The sequence below is a fragment of the Rutilus rutilus genome (assembly GCF_951802725.1).
Source record: "Rutilus rutilus genome assembly, chromosome: 7".
NCBI classification, from domain to species: Eukaryota; Metazoa; Chordata; class Actinopteri; order Cypriniformes; family Leuciscidae; genus Rutilus; species Rutilus rutilus.
The window spans coordinates 1,575,443-1,600,961 of record NC_140221.1 but is presented as its reverse complement, the minus strand read 5'-3'; the positions used below and the strand labels follow the sequence as shown (position 1 = coordinate 1,600,961).

Below are 25,519 nucleotides of genomic sequence, written 5' to 3'. Positions count from 1 at the left end.
TGGAGAGCTCATCCAAAGAGAATATTAACTAGCCCGAGGACAATGCAATATATTATTTTACACAAGGAGATTCTCCCATCTGACCGTTTCATTATTTTTAAGATGTTTGTTGCAGGAATGTTGAGGAATAGACCACCTATGAATGTGCACATTACAAACATTCAAACAATTTTGAAAACATAAAATAAGATATTAGGGAGAATGTTTTCCATTCTAGGGTTAGTAAATCATACTTCGGATTCTCATTAGTATTAGTAGTCTACCGTACTCATCATCCACGCATTTGTAGTCTACTGTACTCATCATCCACGCATTAGTGGTCTACCGTACTCATCATCCACGCATTTGTAGTCTACCGTACTCATCATCCATTAGTAGTCTACCGTACTCATCATCCACGCATTAGTAGTCTACCGTACTCATCATCCACGCATTTGTAGTCTACCGTACTCATCATCCACGCATTAGTAGTCTACCGTACTCATCATCCACGCATTACTAGTCTACCGTACTCATCATCCACGCATTACTGGTCTACCGTACTCATCATCCACGCATTACTGGTCTACCGTACTCATCATCCACGCATTACTGGTCTACCGTACTCATCATCCATGCATTACTGGTCTACCGTACTCATCATCCACGCATTAGTGGTCTACCGTACTAGTCTACTCTACTCATCATCCACGCATTAGTAGTCTACCGTACTCATCATCCACGCATTACTAGTCTACCGTACTCATCATCCACGCATTAGTAGTCTACCGTACTCATCATCCACGCATTAGTAGTCCACGCATTAGTAGTCTACCGTACTCATCATCCACGCATTAGTAGTCTACCGTACTCATCATCCACGCATTAGTAGTCCACGCATTAGTAGTCTACCGTACTCATCATCCACGCATTAGTAGTCTACCGTACTCATCATCCACGCATTAGTAGTCTACCGTACTCATCATCCACGCATTAGTAGTCTACCGTACTCATCACTCACGCATTAGTAGTCTACCGTACTCATCATCCACGCATTAGTAGTCTACCGTACTCATCACTCACGCATTAGTAGTCTACCGTACTCATCATCCAAGCATTAGTAGTCTATCGTACTCATCATCCACGCATTAGTAGTCTACCGTACTCATCATCCACGCATTTGTAGTCTACCACTCATCATCCACGCATTAGTAGTCTACCGTACTCATCATCCACGCATTAGTAGTCTACCGTACTCATCACTCACGCATTAGTAGTCTACCGTACTCATCACTCACGCATTAGTAGTCTACCGTACTCATCATCCACGCATTAGTAGTCTACCGTACTCATCATCCACGCATTTGTAGTCTACCGTACTCATCACCCACGCATTAGTAGTCTACCGTACTCATCATCCACGCATTAGTAGTCTACCGTACTCATCATCCACGCATTAGTAGTCTACCGTACTCATCATCCACGCATTAGTAGTCTACCGTACTCATCATCCACGCATTAGTAGTCTACCGTACTCATCATCCACGCATTAGTAGTCTACCGTACTCATCATCCACGCATTAGTAGTCTACTGTACTCATCATCCACGCATTAGTAGTCTACCGTACTCATCACTACCGTACTCATCACCCACGCATTAGTAGTCTACCGTACTCATCATCCACGCATTAGTAGTCTACCGTACTCATCATCCACGCATTAGTAGTCTACCATACTCATCATCCACGCATTAGTAGTCTACCGTACTCATCATCCACGCATTAGTAGTCTATACCGTACTCATCATCTACCGTACTCATCATCCACGCATTAGTAGTCTACCGTACTCATCATCCACGCATTAGTAGTCTACCGTACTCATCATCCACGCATTAGTAGTCTACCGTACTCATCATCCACGCATTAGTAGTCTACCGTACTCATCATCCACGCATTAGTGGTCTACCGTACTCATCGTCCACGCATTAGTGGTCTACCGTACTCATCGTCCACGCATTAGTGGTCTACCGTACTCATCGTCCACGCATTAGTAGTCTATCGTACTCATCATCCACGCATTAGTGGTCTACCGTACTCATCGTCCACGCATTAGTAGTCCCACTGGAAGGTTTATCTAAGATCTAAGCGAGTTGAAGCGGCAAAGGAACTTGTGAAATGTCATGTGATTGGCACTAAAAGACTAAGGCTCTAATGCATTTGGAAATAACGTAGCACCTACACTAAACCACCAATAGTGTTAAAAAAAGCAAATGTGAGATGAAAAACACATTTGCTGAAGCAAACATGCTATTTTAGCTGCTTCTGCAAATCTTTGAGCTCTTTTATCACGTATCCGAGCGCTTCACATCACGAGTGCAGTGCTGTATCAGGTGAGATTCAGAGCAAGTTTACTACAGCAGAAAAGACACACATATGGAGCTGATTACATTTACATTTACATGTATCCAGACAGCAACACAGTGTTGACCCAGATCCAGCCCACATCTGAATTTGTTTACAAATCATGCACTATACCATAATGTGGAGCTCATTACATAGTATTGTGCATGACAATAAGTCTTAAATAAGGTACATTTTGGGAGTTTTGCAAAAACGTTAAATTTTTTCCAATGAGTCTTGGTTGGAAACTTTGGCGCCCACTTTCAATAGCTTTATACGTGGATTTTTGTGATACCATTTTGTGATTTTTGCAGTTTGACAGAATAAATAACCATCCACTTTTCTTATAACAGAAACACAGACTCTGCTGAATATCTCCTTTTGTGTTTCACTAAGGAAAGTAAATGTTTTCATTTTCATTTTTAGGTGAACTAATCCATTAAGCACAGGCAGAGATTACCTGTCGTTGTGTGAGTATCTCTAAAGCATCTCTCTTTAAAGAAATTGGAGAAAACACGGAAGCGACCGCCGGCCACAAAAACGACAATCTTTATTGCTTTTATCTGTTCTCTTTTCTTGAGTGGTTTTCCGATAGCAGTTCGCCTCTCCGTGACCTCTGATCTCGGAACAGCTATTCTTAAGACTCAATTATAAGTCTTGCTGGCTTTAAAGCGAAATGTAAATCTGGGTGGAAGGTGCTGTCAGTCACGGAGTAATTGTAGGTAGTGAGAGAAGATCTGGGAGTTTTGCTGGAGAGGATACTTGATGCTTTATTATGCTGAGTCACGTCTGCTCCTCCTCGTACATTAAACCGTTTCCAACTGGGAAATAATAGAGTCCAGAGGAAACCATTAACATTTAGATGTAGAGATCTGTGATTGTTAGTTATCAAAGCGCTCTCATGTTAAACCCACGAGTGTTGGTCATCCGAGTATATGAGACAAATGACGAATGTTTCACCAAGATAAAAGACAATCTGGCCTTTTTTAGACCTTGTACAATTGTATTCAATGTGCTTCAAATCATCATCAAAGTATATATAAAATAAATAAAAATACTTGCTGATAATATAATATTGTGTAATTCTTAATTTATTTGTAATTTATTATTATTTTCTATAGAGAAAAATAATACCAAAGATAAAAACCTAATTATTATTGATGAATCATTTTCTATATTTGCTGTACAGCGCGTGACTGTGGTTACACACACACACACACACACACTGAGCGGCAGCATTGGCTTTCAGCGTGAATGCCACAAAAAACACGAATCACATCTAAAACGGGAAAGAGCTTTGAGATTGACTGTACAAATAGATTTGACAAGAAATCTGAGGAATATTTTTACAGACTGCCGAAAGATACAGAACAGAGAAGCAAATGAAACAGAAACAACTGGATCCAGGCAGAGAAAGCTGGATTTGCAGGTTTCATTTTGTGTCAATATGCTGAATTTAAGGGTAAAACACATTGTATTGTTATATATTGTATTGACAACTCATCAATTAAATATTTACCATCGTATATTCTGCATAATCGGATGTTTTTAAATAAACACTGACATGAAACTATACAAGTTTTAGTGCTGGATGATATGATGCTATATATAACATTAATATAAGTGATCACATGGATTTAGACTTATATTGTATTTATATAAAGCGTTCACAGGCTTTGCTTTATGTATTTCCCCGGCGTGGAAATCAGGCTCATATAAATGTGAGGAAACACGATTCCTGCTGCATGTCAGTATCCATGATCACTGGATCTGTGGTGAGTCGTAAGAAACACTATATCGAGTCCAAGCTTCAGTTTAAACTGGTAATCGTTGGTTTTACTGGCGTTTCCTCAGTTTCCTCTATTAACTCCAGTCACTCTCAGCTCTTCTGCAGCTCAGGCCGGCTGAGGGAGTGACGTCAACGCATAACCTCTACATTAAAACTATATACAGTTTCTGCATACTGTATTTCACCTACACACATGTAATTCAAAAAGGTTTTTTATTAGTGCTGGGCAACAATTAAGCGCAATTAATCACATCCAAAATAAAAGTTTGTGTTAACATAATATATGTGTGTGTACGGTGTATAATTATTTTGTATATGCATATATACATACAGTACCAGTCAAAAGTTTGGAAACACTACTATTTTTAATGTTTTTGAAAGAAGTCTCTTATGCTCAGCAAGCCTGCAGTTAAAAAAAAACAAAAAAAACAAACAAAAAAAAACAACTAATATTATGAAATATTATTACAATTTAAAATAATGGTTCTCTTTTTTAATATACTTTAAAATGTAATTTATTTTTGTGATGCAAAGCTGAATTTTCATCAGCAAGTACTCCAGTCTTTGGTGTCTTATGATCCTTCAGAAATCATTCTAATATGATGATTTATGATCAATGTTGGAAACAGTTGTGCTGCTTAATATTTTTTTTATAACCTGAGATACTTTTTTCAGGATTATTTGATGAATAAAAAGTTAAAAAGAACTGTATTTATTTAGAATAGAAATCTTTTGTAACAATACACACTACCGTTCAAAAGTTTGGGAACAATAACTATTTTTTTTTTTAAGAAATTAGTACTTTAATTCAACAAGAATGCGTTAAATTGATAAAAGGTGATGGTAACGATTTATATTGTTAGAAATGTTTTTATTTTGAATAAATGCTGTTTTTTTGAATAAATGCTGTTAACGTTTTACTCATCAATGAATCCTGAAAAAAGTATTCCAAAAAAATATATTAAGCAGCACAACTGTTTCCATCATTGATAATAACTGAGTATCAAATCATCATATTAGAATGATTTCTGAAGGATCATAAGACACCAAAGACTGGAGTACTTGCTGATGAAAATTCAGCTTTGCATCACAAAAATAAATTACATTTTAAAATATATTAAAAAAGAGAACCATTATTTTAAATTGCAATAATATTTCATAATATTACCGTTTTTTTTGTGTGTTTTTTGTGTTTTTTTTAACTGCAGGCTTGATGAGCATAAGAGACTTCTTTCAAAAACATTAAAAATAGTAATGTTTCCAAACTTTTGACTGGTACTGTACATATATATAAATATATACATGTGCATAAGAAAATTCACTTTAATTCAGTTATTTCACTTTAATGGCAATGAAAATGACCTATTAATTGTCATGTAAGTGAAATTACTGCACTTAAATATACGAGCTTGATAAAAATGCTCATTCTAGAAGAAAATTTCAGATTGCACTTAATGGCTTTTGCATCTGAACTCTTCATATAATCTAAATTATATATATAAATATACAGTATATACATGCAAATATTTCTTAAATATATACATGCATGTGTGTGTATTTACATATACAAAATAATTATACACAGTACACACAAACTTGTATTTTGCATGCGATCGTTGCCCTGCACTAGTTTTTACTCAGCATGAGTCCGTATCTTTGTGTAACTGAGACTTAAAGAGGAGGGAATTGTTTGTCTTTTCAGAAATGGACACAATGCGTCGCAAAAGCCTCAACCAATCCATCAATCCCGCAGAAAGTACAGTAGCAGAGACTCTCTGTGAACGCAGTGACGTGGAGGTGAAGTGGAGCCAGCTGGCGAAACACCTCTCCTCTTCTCCACCACAGGTCTCCATTGTTTATTAATAATCCCAGCGGTGTGTTTGGCATGGAGAGCGGAGCAGCTGGTGGGCTTCAGATGAAGGTTTCCACCAGTGTTTCCTCAGCGGTCGGGGGCCACAAGCCTTTCATTCAGGCCTTTCATTACATAACTGTATGAATTATTGAGGTTAACCGCAGCAAATGACCATGGCTTTTAATAATTCATGAAGATCAAGCTAAAACAGTCGCCGGGCAGCCGGTCGCCCACCTTTCCCTTCGAAGGGCCACACGCTTCACATCCAGCAACCAGCAAATCAACATTTAAACGGGTCTTGACATGGAATTTTATTTTTTTATATATATATGTTCCTCACTCATAATGCTATGAGTTTTAACATTCACACACACACAAAAACTGAATATTATCCATATGAAACATTATCAAATTGTTTGTAACACTTTACTTCAAGCGTTTATATATAATGCATATTATTTTTTAATGCATCAATTATGCCTTGTAATGCACCTTGTATGATATCATGAATAATTGTAATTATAATGCATTGTAATGTGTATCTATTCATTTGCTACACCTTTAGAAAGTATAATGGCTTCAGATGTCACAAGGATTCTGCCAATATTATAATGCTTTTTGATTGTAATGCATTACAACATACAGTATAAAGGCTTTAAGTAAAGCGTTACCAAAATATTTACTCATTCTTTGCGATGTAGTATAGTCTCTTTTGCTCACAAGACTGCATTCATTTGATCAAAAATACAGGAAAAATAGAGAAATATTATTACAATTTAAAGTATCTGTTTTCTATGTGAATATATTGTCAAATGTAATTTATTCCTGTGATTTAAAGCTGAATTTTCAGCATCATTACTCCAGTCTTCAGTGTCACATGATCCTTCACAAATCACTCTAATATGAGGATTTGAAGCACTTCTTATGTTGAAAACAGTCATATTTTTGTAGAAAAACAAAAAAATCAGGATTCTTTGATGAATAGAAAGTTAAAAACAGAAATCTCTTGTAACATTATACATGTTTGTACTGTCACTTTTGACCAATGTAATGTGTCCTTGCTGAATTACAGTATTATTATAATCATTATTAAATCTTATTGACCTCACACTTTTGAATGCTATAGTATAAATGTCACATGTAAGAAACTTTATTTTGTCAGAATACACTTTTTCTGAACAGACATCAATGAAGAAAGATGCTTTTTGACATCTTCCTGATCACTGACCCATAATAACCAGTCAAACATAACATATTATATGATCTGACAATTCACAGCATTTTCAATCCTGAGGCATCTTTATATTCGCTTCCGTTTCATAACTCTGGCCTCGAGTTTTTATTTTATAGTGTCGTTTGACTCATAATTGCTCAAATCAGATCATCTCTTCAAAGAATGGAGCGCATATTTCCTCCAGCTTCGCTGATAGACTTATTTCAGAGACATTATTAAATGATATGAAACAGAAGCTCTGCAGTCACTTTCATAACAGCTAATATTCTTAATAGCCTAATCAAAAACTCCATATGCCCAGAACAATCTAGTTACAATCCTCAGAGGCTGCTGGAATATGAAATGATATATTTTAGATAAAGTTATCCTTCACAGTGTCACATGAACGCTTTATATCTAATGCAATCAGCCAATGCAACATTAGTAAAAATGCACTTGTGTGTGTCTGAGAAATGATGAGGGAGATTATGAAGATGCAGATGCAAGATTAATGAGGTAAACATAAACTAAATGTAAACATCTTTTGTTGGCTGAAATAAAATAAAAAGGGATTGCAAAAGCAAACATGACCAAAATATTAATGCAAATCTAACTGAAATAAAATAATAACCATGTCCTATCCTAGATGCCTTTAACCTTTAAAATATGTATATTCGCCTTAAATCGCACTGAACAGAATTAAACAGATTTGTGTCAAATTAAGTGAATTATATAAACAAATGTAAATATTATATTACTGCACTAATCATGTTTAAAGGTAATGTCATTACTGTGCAGAGTTGTAAATATATTTAAACTAATACTAGATACTAATGTTAATGTTTTAAGATGATTAAAATCTAGCAATATCTTTTTATTTAGAATAATAATAATTATGATAATATCAATATTTGTATTTATTTATATATATATATATATATATATATATATATAATAAAAAGATTCAATATGATTAAAGTCTAACAATATGTATTTTATTTCTATTTATTATTCTAATTATTATTATCAATATGCATTTTTGTTTATTTACAAAGAATAAAAATGTCATAATGAATAAAATCTAACAATATTTGTATTATTATTATTATTATTTATTCATTTATTTACAAATAATGAAAAGTTCAATATGATTAAAATGTAATAATTTATTTTTATTTCAATTGTTATTATAAATATTTATTTTTATGTATTTATTTACAAATAATAAAAAGTTCAATATGATTAAAATCTAAATTAATTAATGTATTTTATTTATTAACATTTCTTTCTTTCTTTCTTTCTTTCTTTCTTTCTTTCTTTCTTTCTTTCTTTCTTTCTTTCTTTCTTTCTTTCTTTCTTTCTTTCTTTCTTTCTTTCAACCAATCACGGAAAATTGGAACAAAATTTGTGAATTGAACATGTGTTCTCCATATGTCCACATCTCCAATGTCCATGAAGTCAGTCAATCTGACGTGTGTGTGCTGAGCAATATCATACATCAGTAAAGGCATGAGAACCATAACTACAGTACGCCAATAACCATTCAAAACGGCAATGATGAAACGAGATGAAGTACAAATTCTGCCAAGCCTCTTCATAATGACTCTCTGCGTCGTCACTGGAGACTCTGTGTAATATCTGACCCATAAATGCTTGATTCAGCCGTCTATATTAACGGTACAAGCCTAAGATGATTTCTGCACGCTGGATCAGTTGATCTGACGATATTCATCTAGTGTATTAGCATAGAGGGATTATTATCAGCGGGCTAATTTTAGCAGCTAGCTCATTTCTGTTAACACAGGGTGTTCTGAGATTGCTGAAACCCAGAGATCGACTTTATACCATGTTCTGCAATTAGCATATCCCAGAGAGAGAAGTGCTGTATTATCTGCTGAAAGTCTGGAATTAATCAGAACAGCAGAGCCGACGAGTCAGGAGTTAGGACGATTCTCTGCCAATAAAGGGCTTTAGCTTCACATCCAGGACAGAACTGTGGCTCGTCATGACAGATATTCACATCTAATTATCATGCAATCTTATATTTAGTATTCAGTCATCTAAATAACATTCTGTCATCTTTTATCCCCCTACTTTCTTTCATAAATCCCAGATGTGGGCCGACACTAGAGATGTTTATGTTTTGTGTCTTTAAAGTGTACAAAGACAAAACTAACATCAAAATATCTTCTTGTAAATACATTTTCATTTGTTGTAACAGTTGTAACTGTTGTAACAACTAACCACATACAGTGTGACAACATGCCCCACTATAAGAGTTAGTGTCTGTGAATGTCTTTTTCCTGCACAACAACAATGGAAATGTTCAATATGTATTTTTAGTCGAGGTATATACACTGACTTTCACAAATAAATCCACCTTACTAGAGTAAAAGGCGTGACAACTTGCCCCGCTCTCCTCCTAATCATTTGGAAAATTAAGTCAAGTCGCCTTTATTTATATAACGCTTTTTCCAATACAGACTGTTTCAAAGCAGCTTGACAGTGATACAGTAATCAATATCTCTATCATCACCTTAGCTTTTACATCCGTTTATTTATTTATTTTTCACATATACGTAAATAATAGTCAGCATTTCAAGTGATGTCACTTCCTGGGAGTCACTATTTAATTATTATTTATTTATTTTTTCATTATTTTTTTTTTTTTTTTTTAAAGGCGGGGAATGATATTAATCATCATAGACATATATAATCGGCAGCCGTCCAAGCGGAACAATGCATCCGAGGTGCCGTTTTCAACTAAAAACATCTGCGTTTCGGCCGTTCATTTAATGGAAGTTTTGAAAACGGGATTCAAAGTTAAGTTTTTAAAACAGTACAGTTATTATCTCCAAACTCCACAAACACACATTTCTGGAAACGGTGACGTCATGCACATGCTATAGGCGCGTATCGATTCTTTACAAAGAGACATCGCCACCTACTGGCCTGGCAGCAGAATACAGCGATTTTAGTCGTTTACGCAGATCCTTCTGAACGGGATCATTTTGGCAACGTTGTCGTCTGTACACGGAAAACACAAAGTGCCGTTGTACTGTAAAACAATTATTGTGATTTTAACGGTAAAAGACTGTAAAAATGCTATGGTGAAAAACTGTTAATTGGTTAACAGAAAGTTTCAGTACTATATGAATAACTGTGATAGATCTAGCTGTACATTTAATGTAATTTTACAGTAAATGTTACAGTATTTGGAAGTGAAAAAGAACAAGTCATTGTATAATTTACAGTGAAATTTTTTTAAATTTGACATTCCCACAATTCCCTGCACGACACTTCACATTTATTGTATTTTTGTTGAAATTACTGTTTCTTCATATTTTTCTTAGTTGTTTTCTAATCAGTTATGCACATTAAGGTTTTATGTTACATTTAATGTTATTAAATTCATATTTATTGAATTTTTTTTATAATTTCATGTGTGTGAGTGACACTGTGCAGCTTCTATATATTAGTATTAACTATAATGTGGAAAAGCTGTTTGAGACGAGCATTGATTGATCATGTGACTCTCATCTGCACTGTGATTGGTGATTATCAGTGTATTGCAATGGTACAAAACAGATCACATTTAAGTGATTTAAGTCCGTAAAACCTTAATTGTTACTACCGTTTTTTTTTTTTACGGTAAATTTCTCCCAGCCGTTTTTTTACCGTAAATTTTACGGATTTTTTTTTTACAGTGTACCCTGAGCCTCATCATCTTTATGATCCCGCACAATAAACAAGCAGGCGTTCAGTAGAAGCGCATATATTCTTCCTGAGGACCCGGACGCCAAGGCCCCCAGCTGCAGCCTTCAGTCCTCCTGCCAGAAGAGACAGTGCTCATTATTCCCTCGGCCAAAGCTCTCTCGTCGTTGATATTCTGGTCCTGTTCTCCATCCACCGCTCTAAGACGGGGTGAGAGGCTGCTTCTCTCTCTCTTTATCCGCCTCCGTGAAGGACACTCGGAACAGGTACCAGTTGGTCCGGCGCAGGTCCGGCGCAGGTCCGGCGCAGGTCCGGCTCAGGTCCGGCTCAGGTGCGGCGCTGAGCATCCGGCGTGTGACGTGTTTGTATTGGGTCGCAGCCCTTTGCCTGGAGCTTCTGAAACGGTCACTAGCGAGGCTTGTTTGTGCCTGTTGCTCATTAGACATTAATGCGTGTCTGGGTTAGCGTGCATTTAATGCGAGAGTGGGCGAATAAAAAATGCATTGTTCAGAAAATGCAAACTGGTTATTTTGCTTTAATTGTATTGCATAACACAGGCAATAAAACATATATGCATATATATATATATATATATATATATATATATGTTTCCCCATCGTGTGACAACATGCCCCACTATTGGGAAATGATTGTTAAATGTGCTTAAATAATGCAAACTGGCTATAAATGTGAGCTTAAAAAGATAGTTCACCCCAAAATGTATTTTTTTTTCTTTATTAACTCACCCTTATGTTGTTCCAAATCTTGTTTAAAAATAAAATAATTTATTCAAATCTAACAATCTAACAGGTATGTCCTCCTCCAGTTAGATAGATGATGTACTTGCATGACTGAAATTAGTCTGTTACCCCGTTATAGTGTGACAAAATGCCCCACCATTTGGAGTCAACGTGTTTTATCCCCCTTATATAATTATTCTAGTCACAAATAAATATTCACTGAAGTAAAAAGTTCAGTGTGAGAGTAAGCAAATAAAAAATGCATTGCTCAGATAATGCAAACTGGTCATTTTTCTATGATTATAAAAATTAATCAATTGCATATAATTAGGACTTTGAAAAAAAAAAGAAAAAAACGTCCCCTGCAACAGTCTAAATTAGGCCACAAAGAGCAGCTAAGAGCTTGCAGCATGTGGGCCGATCATTAAAATTGACGGACATCATAATTTTGCATAATATTAGAAGCGCATATCGACCAGGTTTGATTCACTGCACCAGTAATGGGATGCATCCCGGAAAAACTCTTTAGGACTCGTGGCTGCGCCATTCGCTTTGTGTCCATCATAATCACTCAATTACCAAAAGCTTCAAAGTCAAATTTGACATCAAGCGCAAAAAGCGCGAGAGCTCCCCCAACAGTTAAGCGTCAGAAACACATTCACACCAGTTCACCTGCAGCTCTGAGGCTCTCGATGCCCTCAAACACACACATTCGCATCTTTCCACCGGCCACACACACGCTCGTGAGATTAATGCGAGTGTGCATACTTCATATCCTTCTGCATCACACTGCCAGCGAGACACAGGCCCGAAGGGGAACCTGGCTGTGCTCTGCACGGCAGTGTGTGCATGTTTATTGACTTTGCAGATGCAGCAGGAAAAATACAAAGGAGAAAACAGTGTTAACGTCCTCCAAGCGTCCAGTGAGCATCTGATTCACTCAGCCTCTCCAAACGCGTATGGTGTCATTTTTCATACTTCATTTATGCTTTGCATGGGTTGACTCAGCAAAAGGACAGCATCAAACCACACACACACACACACACATCAACTTGCTTTCTGTAATGCAACAATGAGCAATGCGTGGACTGAAAACAGATCTGATCACGCGCGCGCAAATGGAAGCATCTGCAGTCCAGTTTCAATCCGTGCAGAAAGAAACACACACACTCGCGCGCTGGAGCTCACTGAAGTGCTGCATTTAAAAGCCCTCACATGCTTCATTGCAGACTCACCTGAAACTGCTGCTCCCGTGGATCGGGAATCTGACGCTCCGCGCTGCTTTAAAGTTCGGCTGAGGCTCCGGGTCCGAAGCTCATGGTGTGCGATCGGGTCAGCGGTTCCTCTCATACTCAAGAGGGACAAATCCGGCGGTTCGGGTCGCAGAGCAGCGTCTGAGAAACAGGAGGAAATATCCGATGGAGAGATGGAGAGTCCGACTGACTGCTGAGAAACGCGCAGAGAAACGAGGAGGAGGCGCCGAGCATCACTTTACTGGATTGTATAGGAGGGTGATGGTAGACAGAAAGGGGAGGGACTGAAGGAGAGAGAGAGAGAGAGAGAGAGAGAGAGAGAGAGAGAGAGAGAGAGAGAGAGAGCGAGAGAGACTTCTTTTTTTTCATTATTTGATTAGTAAAATAATTGTTATTGTTTTGCTTTAGCTTCATTTGATTGATATTCTTTTCAATAGCGTTACATGTGCATGCATGAACATATATGGCAAGCTGTGTTGACATTTAATCAGAAATAAATTCTTGAAATCAGTTCAGTGTTCACTAGTTAAAATGCTAATTCTTGATATCAATAATTAGATTTCTTCTAGTAACAAGGGCAATTTTATTATTATAAAAAAAAAATTATCAGGAGTTACATTTTCACTATAAAAATGTTAGTTTCGCTGAAATACGAATTCTTGATATCAATAATTTAATTTCAACAAGTAAAAACTATAATTCTTGATCTCTGTAATAGTATTTTCACTATAGTCAAATGTTACCATAGGCTGCCATTTAAATTCAGTTGTTGATATTAAGATGGTATTTCTTTGTTGAAATTCCAATTTCACAATCTTAGAAACAAATCATAATTTGTTACTAAGAACTAACATGAACAGACAATGAACAGCTGTATTTTAATTAACTAACGTTAACAAATATTAACAATGATTACGTCATTAGTGGAAATCTAGTTCCTGTTTTCAAGAAACAACCTTTTTATCTAGTGAAAATTGAATTGTTAATTGATATCAAGAAATCCTGAAAATTACTAAAAGTCAAGACGGCTTGCCATTGCACATATAATGAGAGAGTGATAGGAATGTGTTCATTAACAGTGATGCATCTCAAACACAGAGGTAAAACAGATATTAGAAGTGCAACACCATGGGCCGGGCTCTTTTTGACTTGGACCGGGATTGCTTTATAAAATCCACCAAATGTGTTTCAACACTTGAATCTGTAATAATAATGTCTGAACATAATTGATAAACAAAGAGGGAATGGTGTGTCAGTTAAACTCGTCTCGAGCGTTGTCTGTGGTGCTGAACACTGGACTGTTCCTTCCGGGTTAAATATACGCGATGTCCATGGTGCTGAACACTGGGCTGTTCCGGGTTAAATATAAGCGCTGTCCGTGGTGCTGAACACTGGACTGTTCCGGGTTAAATATAAGCGCTGTCCGTGGTGCTGAACACTGGACTGTTCCGGGTTAAGTATACGCGCTGTCCGTGGTGCTGAACACTGGACTGTTCCGGGTTGAATATAAGCGCTGTCCGTGGTGCTGAACACTGGACTGTTCCGGGTTAAGTATACGCGCTGTCCGTGGTGCTGAACACTGGACTGTTCCGGGTTGAATATAGGCGCTGTCCGTGGTGCTGAACACTGGACTGTTCCGGGTTGAATATAAGCGCTGTCCGTGGTGCTGAACACTGGACTGTTCCGGGTTAAGTATACGCGCTGTCCGTGGTGCTGAACACTGGACTGTTCCGGGTTAAATATAAGCGCTGTCCGTGGTGCTGAACACTGGGCTGTTCCGGGTTAAATATAAGCGCTGTCCGTGGTGCTGAACACTGGGCTGTTCCGGGTTAAATATAAGCGCTGTGATTGTAAGTAATGCAAGCAATGCAAGCCTATCGGTTATGAGAGCAGAAATGTAACGCTATTGTTTTTGTTGTTGTTGATAAAGCAAAATATGTGTTTAGATGAACTGTTGGGCCCAGTTATTCAAAAAGTTTAATCTGGATCAGAATTATCTAGATTTGGAATTCCCATGTTTTTATCCATCTTTATCCATCCATCTTACTTTTGTGCTGGGTTTGCAAAGCAAAATAGGATGGATTCCCCTGATCCAGATACACACTTTTTCAGATTATCAAACCTGAAATATCAGCACTCCAAATGAGGTTACACTTGTTTGTTTGTTTGTGTATTTGATAGGGATAAAGCATGTTAATGAACATTAGTATACAATACAAAATGTAAACAAGCTGGATTAGCAACATTGCTAAATTACATTTCACAATTGCAGGCTGTTAGCTATGTTAAGAACAACAGGTAGAAGAGACAGTGTGGGTCACTTTAAGTGTTTTTTATCTGAAGAGAAAGAAATCAACATAAGCAAACAAACATGTCCTTCCATTTTCAATTTCCTTTAAATAATCAGACCCCTACGGAGGCACTAAAGGGACATGGTGATGGAAAAAATATGAGCTGGGACTAGAAATATATAATATAATGCTTGTGCGTTCTCTCATGAAAGTTTTGTGTTCCCCAAGAAATTGAGCATTTATTCACAAAGAACTCAAAAGTTTTGACTGAGAGTGAACATAAAGTTTCTTAGGGAGCACAAAACATTTGTGAGAAAAAGCAAAGGCATTTAAATTCAGATTTTCCCCCGTCTCATGTCCCTTTAGGGCTTCCGTAGCTCCTCATGTGACCCACAACAAAAACAAACAAATATTAAAGATGCAATAAGGGATGCAATTGTTAGAAATTACTTTTAACTGGTGCTTCTCTGATGTTTGTGCCAATGTAGTATCTACAGTGATTAAAAAAAACACTTGAAATTAAATATATTATTTATAGTTGTTTGGGGGATTATTTTATAGTGCCAAAATGTATTTATTTCCTTTACTGTACTGAAAGGCTTAATAGGTTGCCTAACGTCTACTTCTAATTTATTACTTTAACAGTAAAACTAATCAAGAGCAAAATAAATATAGAAAAGTGTTTATATGACATAATACAAACGTTGTAATTTTGACCAGTTTTAAAGTTTTATTTCATTTTTGTTCCTGAAATTCATTATCCAGGATCAGGATAATCCTGATTTGTTTTAGTTTTTTAGTTTTTTTATCAAAGGTATTCCAATCTTACTAAAAAAGTTTCAAACAATACAAACTGATGATTTGATCCAAGTTCAAAACCAAGATTGAATCTTGTGATCTAATTTCAGAATCCTTTTTTTTTTTTTTTTTTTTTACAACGCATTTTCAAGATTTGATCCAGTCCGACAGCCGAAATCTGATCAGATTACTTTTGAACAACTGGCCCAGGTTATATGTTACTGGTGCAGTTTCAGAGTTAGAATTGTTGTTTGCTTTAAAAAGAACTTTTCTTTCCTGTTATGTGAAAGTTAGATGTGTTATCAGCTTTAAACAGTATGACACCGGTTATGCATTCCAGTGCTATTTTATCATCATTGAGATACTATTATAGTTTTTTATTAAAAATGTTCAATATTTTTATTTTTATATTTTCCGTTTCCATTTTAATTTCAGTTAAAGTTTTAGCTTTTTTGGGGGGGGGTTTGCATTAGTATTGCTATAGTGTTTTATGTCTATGTAGTATTTATATATTTATTTGTTTTAGTTATTATATCATACATTTAAATTAAATTAAAATGAGAAAATTGCCTTGGCAACTAGCTTAAATAATAAGTAATAATATGTTACAGCCGGCTCTCAAGCTGCAACAAAAAGGAGACCAGACGCGCCAACTCTCAGCAAAACATTTATTGTAACGCAAGCGAAAACCAACATAACATAATAAAGAAATGTTTCAGGGTCGGACAGGACAGCAAAACGCAGACTGACGAAATCCATGCCGGAGACCAAACGTCCAAAAGAGCCACTTCACGAACAGTCTCCACCGCATTTATTCTGCCTCCAACAAGTGTCAGGTGTGTCGGCCACGCCCCCTCCAGACGGCACCTAAAAACATACACACCAACCACACCTCTACGTACAGCCTAGGCTGAGACGTCACATAATAATAAATAAAAAAAAAATATTTTCTTTTATTTCATTATTTTATGGACGTTTGTCTTATTTCAAATAACTGAAATGTTTTTTTTTTTATTAATTTTTTATGGCTTTAGTTAATTTACTGATAGAGCAGGGTTGGAATGTGATTTCATCTGTACAAAAAAAACTAAAAAACATAATATGTTATATATATATAATCTTCAAAATGAGGCAAAACACTTTTGAAATCATAGTGTGTGTTCAGCTTAGTCATAGATAGCTAAATCTAGTAGAACACACACAACTGTTCTATTCATTTACACGCCTCCAAGATCCAGATCAATATAATAATATTAGACCTGGAACAATTTTACCTCCAAAAACCATTTGAAGGATCTGAAACTGATGAATCCATTGCAGCATTCAGTGCTTGAAATGAAATGAGATTTGGGGATTGTTGAAGATACGGTGCCGATCTGCAGTCGAGGTGATTATCGCCTTAAGAACAGTGGAAATAGACAGACATCTTGACTGAGACCGTGAACTGAAACCCATGAGCTCTCGAGAGCACAAGATCAAGACTCAGGCCAGGGTTATTTCAGTGTCAGAATACCTTCCTCTTGCAGCATCTCTTCTCTTCTCTGAGGACGAGGGCGGGGCAACCTGTCAATCACATGAGATCAGCCAATAGCAAACCACCACCATCCAATCACTTCCTCACGGACACAATCAAGCCCCGCCCACATTTGTTCTTGTTCCAGAAGCATTTCACTCGGATATTCAACACAATAGAGAAGACAACTTCTCTTTAATGCAAATACTGTTGTCTTTTTTCCTAGTAAATGCTGCATAATCATCTGAAATTATGTTATGAATGAAACCGCACTTACAAATATGATTTATAGTTGTTTTCAGAGCTCATTTTCACCTCTGATCTGATCTTTCTGATCTTTATTGGTGATCATGTCGCAGATACTGATTGTCTGTCTGTTCATATATATCTTAAAGCCGATGCATACGGATGTCAAGCATTTATAACCCAGCAGTTTGACGTGACACACGACTCACAGCAGCATGTGTGTGTGCTCGACGTGTTAAAAACACTGACAACCCACTAATGAGAGTTCGCCGCAGGTTTGGCTTGCAGATCGTTTTCAATCCGTCATGATTTCTAATTACCCCGATCTGTCATGCCATTTTTATCTCAGGGATTGAGTTTATGGTCGGTAATGATCAATCTCACAGGGGGTCAGAAACTCCTGTATCTTCCACAGATGGACCGTGTTCCTCTAAACGTCTCAAATGTTGTTTCAGCTACACTGTAAAAAACACATGTAAAATCTACAGTAATTTAATCAGTCTCTTTATTTTACAGTAAGATACTTGGCACTTGCTGCCAGTTAATTACTGTGTTTTTATTTTACAGTAAGTTACTTGTCACTTGCTGCCAGTTAATTACTGTGTTTTTATTTTACAGTAAGTTACTTCTCACTTGCTGCCAGTTAATTACTGTTTTTTTTTTTACAGTAAATTACTTGTCACTTGCTGCCAGTTAATTGCTGTTTTTATTTTACAGTAAATTACTTGTCACTTGCTACCAATTAATGACTGTTTTTATTTTACAGTAAATTGTCACTTGCTGCCAGTTAATTGCTGTTTTTATTTTACAGTAAATTACTTGTCACTTGCTGCCAGTTAATTAGTGTTTTTATTTTACAGTAAATTACTTGTCACTTGCTGCCAGTTAATTACTGTGTTTTTATTTTACAATAAGTTACTTGTCACTTGCTGCCAGTTAATTACTGTTTTTTATTTTACAGTAAATTACTTGTCACTTGCTTCCAGTTAATTGCTGTTTTTATTTTACAGTAAATTACTTGTCACTTGCTACCAATTAATTACTGTTTTTGTTTTACAGTAAATTGTTACTTGCTGCCAGTTAATTGCTGTTTTTATTTTACAGTAAATTACTTGTCACTTGCTGCCAGTTAACTACTGTTTTTATTTTACAGTAAATTACTTGTCACTTGCTGCCAGTTAATTACTGTGTTTTTATTTTACAATAAGTTACTTGTCACTTGCTGCCAGTTAATACTGTGTTTTTATTTTACAGTAAGTTACTTGTCACTTACTGCCAGTTATTTTTTTTTTAAATGACGGCAAGTTACTTCTCACTTGTTGCCAGTTAATAACTGTTTTTATTTTACAGCCAGTGAATTACTGTGTTTTTATTTAACAGTAAGATACTTGTCACTTGCTGCCAGATAATTACTGTGTTTTTATTTTACAGTAAGATACTTGTCACTTGCTGCCAGTTAATTACTGTGTTTTTATTTTACAGTAAGTTACTTGTCACTTGCTGCCAGTTAATTGCTGTGTTTTTATTTTACAGTAAGATACTTGTCACTTGCTGCCAGATAATTACTGTTTTTATTTTACAACAAGTTACTTGTCACTTGCTGCCAGTTAATTACTGTGTCTTTATTTTACAGTAAGATACTTGTCACTTGCTGCCAGTTAATTACTGTTTTTATTTTACAGTAAGTTACTTGTCACTTGCTGCCAGTTAATTACTGTGTTTTTATTTTACAGTAAGATACTTGTCACTTGCTGCCAGTTAATTACTGTGTTTTTATTTTACAGTAAGATACTTGTCACTTGCTGCCAGTTAATTACTGTTTTTATTTAACAGTAAGATACTTGTCACTTGCTGCCAATTAATTACTGTGTTTTTATTTTACAGTAAGATACTTGTCACTTGCTGCCAGTAAATTACTGTGTTTTTATTTAACAGTAAGTTACTTGTCACTTGCTGCCAGTTAATTACTGTGTTTTTAATTTACAGTAAGATACTTGTCACTTACTGCCAGTTAATTAAAAAAAATGTACGGCAAGTTACTTCTCACTTGTTGCCAGTTAATAACTGTTTTTATTTTACAGCCAGTTAATTACTGTGTTTTTATTTTACAGTAAGATACATGTCACTTGCTGGCAGTTAATTACTGTGTTTTTATTTTACAGTAAGATACTTGTCACTTGTTGCCAGTTAATTACTGTGTTTTTATTTTACAGTAAGATACTTGTCACTTGCTGCCAGTTAATTACTGTGTTTTTATTTTACAGTAAGTTACTTGTCACTTGCTGCCAGTTAATTACTGTGTTTTTATTTTACAGTAAGATACTTGTCACTTGTTGCCAGTTAATTACTGTGTTTTTATTTTACAGTAAGATACTTGTCACTTGCTGCCAGTTAATTACTGTGTTTTTATTTAACAGTAAGATACTTGTCACTTGCTGCCAGTTAATTACTGTGTTTTTAATTTACAGTAAGATACTTGTCACTTGCTGCCAGTTAATTGCTGTGTTTTTAATTTACAGTAAGATACTTGTCACTTACTGCCAGTTAATTTAAAAAAATGTACGGCAAGTTACTTCTCACTTGTTGCCAGTTAATAACTGTTTTTATTTTACAGCCAGTTAATTACTGTGTTTTTATTTTACAGTAAGATACTTGTCACTTGTTGCCACTTAATTACTGTGAATTTCACAGTCAATTTCTTACCGTGTACTGAAAAATGTTCATATACACGCTCAACTGTATATTAAGAACACAAGATTACTGTCTTTCTGATCTGTACCACTGTAATAAAAGTTCAGCGCATAATCAATGTGATGCCATTAAATCAATTTATTTTCAAGAAGATACAGAAAATGTTTTTACATTAAAATTTCTCTTCTAACCTGTTTAACCCTCAAAAATATTTTTTAATGTTGCTCAATCAATCAAGATGCATTAATTTATACTAACAAAACACATTTTAATGGGTTAAATCAGGGAGACATACAGTAGCTCTATGAGGTAAAAATTGAAGGATACCATGTTTTACAGCCTGTTTAACCCTTTCATGCCCAAACAAAGCATTTCTTTCAAACATTTCATTTCTATGACATGATCGAATAGCAAACCATCAATCTAAAATCCACATTGGTTTCTATTATGAAGGCCGGGCTTCTTTTTTTTCTTTTTTACAGCAGATTTCCAAGCACACAGACAGCATCCGTCATGAATTTATATGGCAATTTTGTTGTGCAATAAGAGCTTGAGAATGAATTTGTAACACTCAACCTAGTAATGGCGGTTCCATCGCAGACCGGCGTATCTATGGCCTAATGAGAGTCAATATCATGTGCACAGGTCTCATCTTATCACCGGTACAGCGCAGTAAACCATCAGACCTGCTCCACACGGGACTACCATCAATGCTGTGTTTGGACATTTGTATGGTAAATGATTTAGATGAAAGCGCTGAGGGATGCCATCAAAATGTCTTCATGAACTTCAGTTGCTCACCAAAGATCTATGATTAAAGCTACATGTACATTTAAATAAATTACATGCACTGGGAAAATAAATAAATGAACCAACCAACCTCAAGTTAAGTTAAGTTAAGTTTATTTATTTGTCATATATACAAATGTCAAAGACAATATGTGCATTGAAATGCATTTGGTTGAAGCATTCAACAGTAGATATTTACAGTAAAGTATATAAATATGCAAAACAAATATACAAGAAACTGTCTCTATCTGATCATCCAACCCTTAAGGGTTAAAATAACTTTTGCTAGTGGAACTTGTTGTAGTCGGGTAGATTTAGTTATATTAATAATAGTTTTGCCTCAACTAAAATCATGTATGTATACATTAGTGTGCCTACAAATATGTTTAAGGTTTTTGAAAAAAGTCTCTTCTGCTCACTGAAACTGCATTTATTTGATCGAAAATAAAAAATACAAATTGTGAAATATTATTATGGCTTAAAACAGCTGTTTTCTATGTGAATATACAGTAAAGTGTAATTTATTCCTGTGATCAAAGCTGAATTCTCAGCATCATTACTCCACTCTTCAGTGTCACATGATCCTTCAGGAATCACTCTAATATGATGATTTGATGCTCAAGAAACACTTCTAATTATTATCAATGTTGAAAACATCTCATATGTTTGTGGAAACCTTGATACATTTTATTTTACAGGATTCTTTGATGAATAGAAAGTTCAAATTTAATGTAGAAATAATTTGCAACATTAAAAATTTAACTTTTGATCAATTTAATGCTGAATGAAACTATTATTCTTACTGAGCCCTAACTTTTGAAAAGTAGTGCATAATAAAACATTCATATATTACACTAAATAAACTATTTTGATGTAGCCGCATGAAGCATATTATTTTAATATTTGTATGTCTTGTTCTGTCTTTCTCAGTATTTTTATGTACAGCTTTAACATTGTTTTTTCTTTTCTTCACCCAGACCCTCAAGAATCAGCCTATCACAGCAGAGCTCAGGTTTATGGGAATAAAAGTCTTGAAAGAACAATAAATCATAGACACCAGTGAAGTGTCACCAACAGGAATCGGTTGGATCAGCCTAAATGAATCCAGCGCTGTGACAGCCTCTCTATTGCATTCAGAGCTGATGGCGTTTGATTGATGGCTGTTCATGGACAGTTTTACTGTACTGATGGATGACTTTTGTAATAGAACAAGACCAACGCCAGTGCTTAGACGAGGGCAATCACCGGGTGTAAACCTGTGTGGCTTCATTTTACCTGGAGATCAGTGTGTTTCTCTCTGACATCACATGTAAATATAGCGAACGCATTATGGAGGATGATCAGATATCTTTTCATTTTATCATTAAATTGTGTTTACCTCTGTGTTTCCCTGCGTTCTTGCTGTTCTCAGAATCGTTCGGCCGACAGTGGGAGTTTATGACTCTGGTAATGGTATTTGTTGATAATAGTCATATCCATTGATTTTCTTGTCCATCTATACTATGACATGTATGTTACTTGAGCGATCTATGGTTTAAAATCATTCAGCAATGATAACTATTTACAATGTTTTGTTTTTCAAGTACACAACAGTTGTGTTTTTATCATTTGGAAAACATATGTTTCATTATTCTGCCTTTGGAATGTATAATTTAAATTGGGAATGAAAGGGTTTTAAATAGGGATGCACTTATACGTTTATTTATTTATTTATTTTATTTTATTTTTTACAATACAATACCAATTTTAACTAATAACTATTGGCCGATTCCGATAATGATATTTGTCACTTGTTTTCTTATTAGAACTTTTGCCATTAAAATAAATTATTGTTTTGTTCATGTTTTAAATTAGCAAAGTTCAAAAAATAGATGCATTAATCTGTACTAACTAGTTTATTGCTGCATCATCAAATAATTTCTATTGAACATCGACTGGATCCATTTAACATTCAACAGGCACACATAAATATATAAATACAACAGAAGATGCATATTAAATAAATTGTAATGAAATGTAATATATTCGTCATTGTATAAATGAAATACACATTAAGCCTTTTTAAAGTTACAAAAGTTATTGGAGCTCAGTTTAGCAGTGTGCACTACAAAGTGTACTTTATAAAATGTGCACTCCAAAGTGCACTTTACAAAGTGTGCTCTACGAAGTGTGCTCTACAAAGTGTACTTTATAAAATGTGCACTCCAAAGTGCACTTTACAAAGTGTGCTCTACGAAGTGTGCTCTACAAAGTGTACTTTATAAAATGTGCACTACCAAGTGTACTTTACAAAGTGTGCTCTACGAAGTGTGCGCTAAAAAGTGTACTTTATAAAATGTGCACTACCAAGTGTACTTTACAAAGTGTGCTCTACGAAGTGTGCGCTAAAAAGTGTACTTTATAAAATGTGCACTACCAAGTGTACTTTACAAAGTGTGCTCTACGAAGTGTGCGCTAAAAAGTGTACTTTATAAAATGTGCTCTACAAAGTGTGATCTATGAAGTGTGCTCTAGAAGTATGATCTAATAATAATAATAATAATACATAAGTCTTATATAGCGCTTTCCAAGGAACTCAAAGACGCTTTACAAATGAAACAAACAAACAAAGATGAGAGTGCTATTATAGATTGTAGGCGAGCTGAAACAGGTGAGTTTTGAGCAGTTTTTTGCAGGTGGTCAGTGAGTCCGAGTTTCTGATGTGGATGGGGAGTGAGTTCCAAAGGGTGGGGGCAGCAATGGCGGAGGCTCGATCTACAAAGTTTGCTCTATGAAGTGTGCTCTACAAAGTGTGCTCTATGAAGTGTGCTCTATGAAGTGTGATCTACGAAGTGTGCTCTATCGTCAGTGACGTCATCAACACCAGCAGGGATGAGAACAGCAGCTCAAACATCAGCAAGTGTTATCGATGGATTGTCTGGCGTGTGTCACTTCATATAAGCTCACTCTCAGCTCCTCACTCTCATCAGTCTGAGTTGCTATAGATTCTGATATGGACAGTCTTTCTTTAAGAACAACACAAGCATGACGGCTGTTAAGAGCACAGGAATGATGATCAGACTCACAGTCTCTAGTCTCTACGGATCTCAGTGAGAAGATCAAATGAGAGCTGAGAGTTCATTAGGAACAAAAGCCATGCTGTGCATAGAGATGGAGGGAAACATGAGACATCTGGATATATCATCTGGCTAATGTTAACAAATATTAATAAATGCTTTGAAAAATCTCATTGTTACTTCATTTTAGCTAATGCTTTAACTACTTGAGACCTATAGATTGAGATTTTAAGTGATGTGGGGATATATGAACAATATTTGCTTTTATGACACCTCAGTTTTATTAAACAATCAAAATAAGAGGATTATGTTATATTGGGATGAAGAATACACTAAACTTGGTATAATATAATGGTTCTCCCTTGTTTTTGATTAGTAGGGCATCAACTCACTTAAGTGTGTCACGTTTAACTTCTTTCCAATCATCCTTAAGTTCTTCCCAAAGTTGGAAAACCTGCATGACTCTTCACAACTCAGGGTTATAATTAGTAGTATTTGGGACCGTTCTCATTGGAAAACACACATTTGTTTTCCACACAGATCTTCCATACATGACTATATTGTGTTCAACAGGATTCCCAAGTATTAGTCCTTTTTTAAAGTGCCAGCAATTTTGTAGTAATACCAGTTTGTTCCCCTGCTGTAAATAATGAAGCCACTAATGCATGTGGTGTTAAAGCCCTCCAGTCATCTCACGCTAACACACCTGAAAAGGTTGTTAAGTTTGGACTCGTCAAACTGCAGAAAACGGCTTCAATCTTCCTTGTTTTCTTTGGCAAATGTGTGTGTTTTTGCAGTATAAAACTGATAAAGGGTTTCTTTACAACGTCTCAGTCAAGCCTCTTGTACCACTACAGCGCACCAGCTTTTAATGGGCATCTGGTCGCTCTCAATAGGAAACAAAGGCTTGTAAAAATCAAAAATGAAGAGTGATGTTAGCAGGCAACAAGCGCAGTTACACAAAGATCCTCAAGAACTATCAGCACAGAGATAATGAGCCTCATTCATGAAGAACCAGCTGAAGAAATGTGTGTGTTAATCATCTGTGCAAGCTTTCTTCATCCAATGCTCCAATGTATTTGTGTTGAATGTAAGCAAGAACACATTGCATTGCCAGTGTCATTTACTGTATATCCACTACTGTACTTTGTGCATTAAATTGATCAAAAGTGACAGAGAAGATTGATTGATTGAT

At 35.7% G+C, this 25,519-nt stretch overlaps 1 protein-coding gene across 1 annotated transcript in view; it reads right to left on the bottom strand.

Annotated features, from left to right (window-relative positions):
* Positions 1 to 13,175, bottom strand: part of brinp1 (bone morphogenetic protein/retinoic acid inducible neural-specific 1) — a 169,522-nt gene extending 156,347 nt beyond the window's left edge. Inside the window, exon 1 of the mRNA XM_084412818.1 lies at positions 12,923 to 13,175. The gene's annotated coding sequence lies outside the window, so the exon portion shown is untranslated. The remainder of the gene's footprint in view (positions 1 to 12,922) is intronic.
* Between the last annotated feature and the right edge of the window lie 12,344 nt (positions 13,176 to 25,519).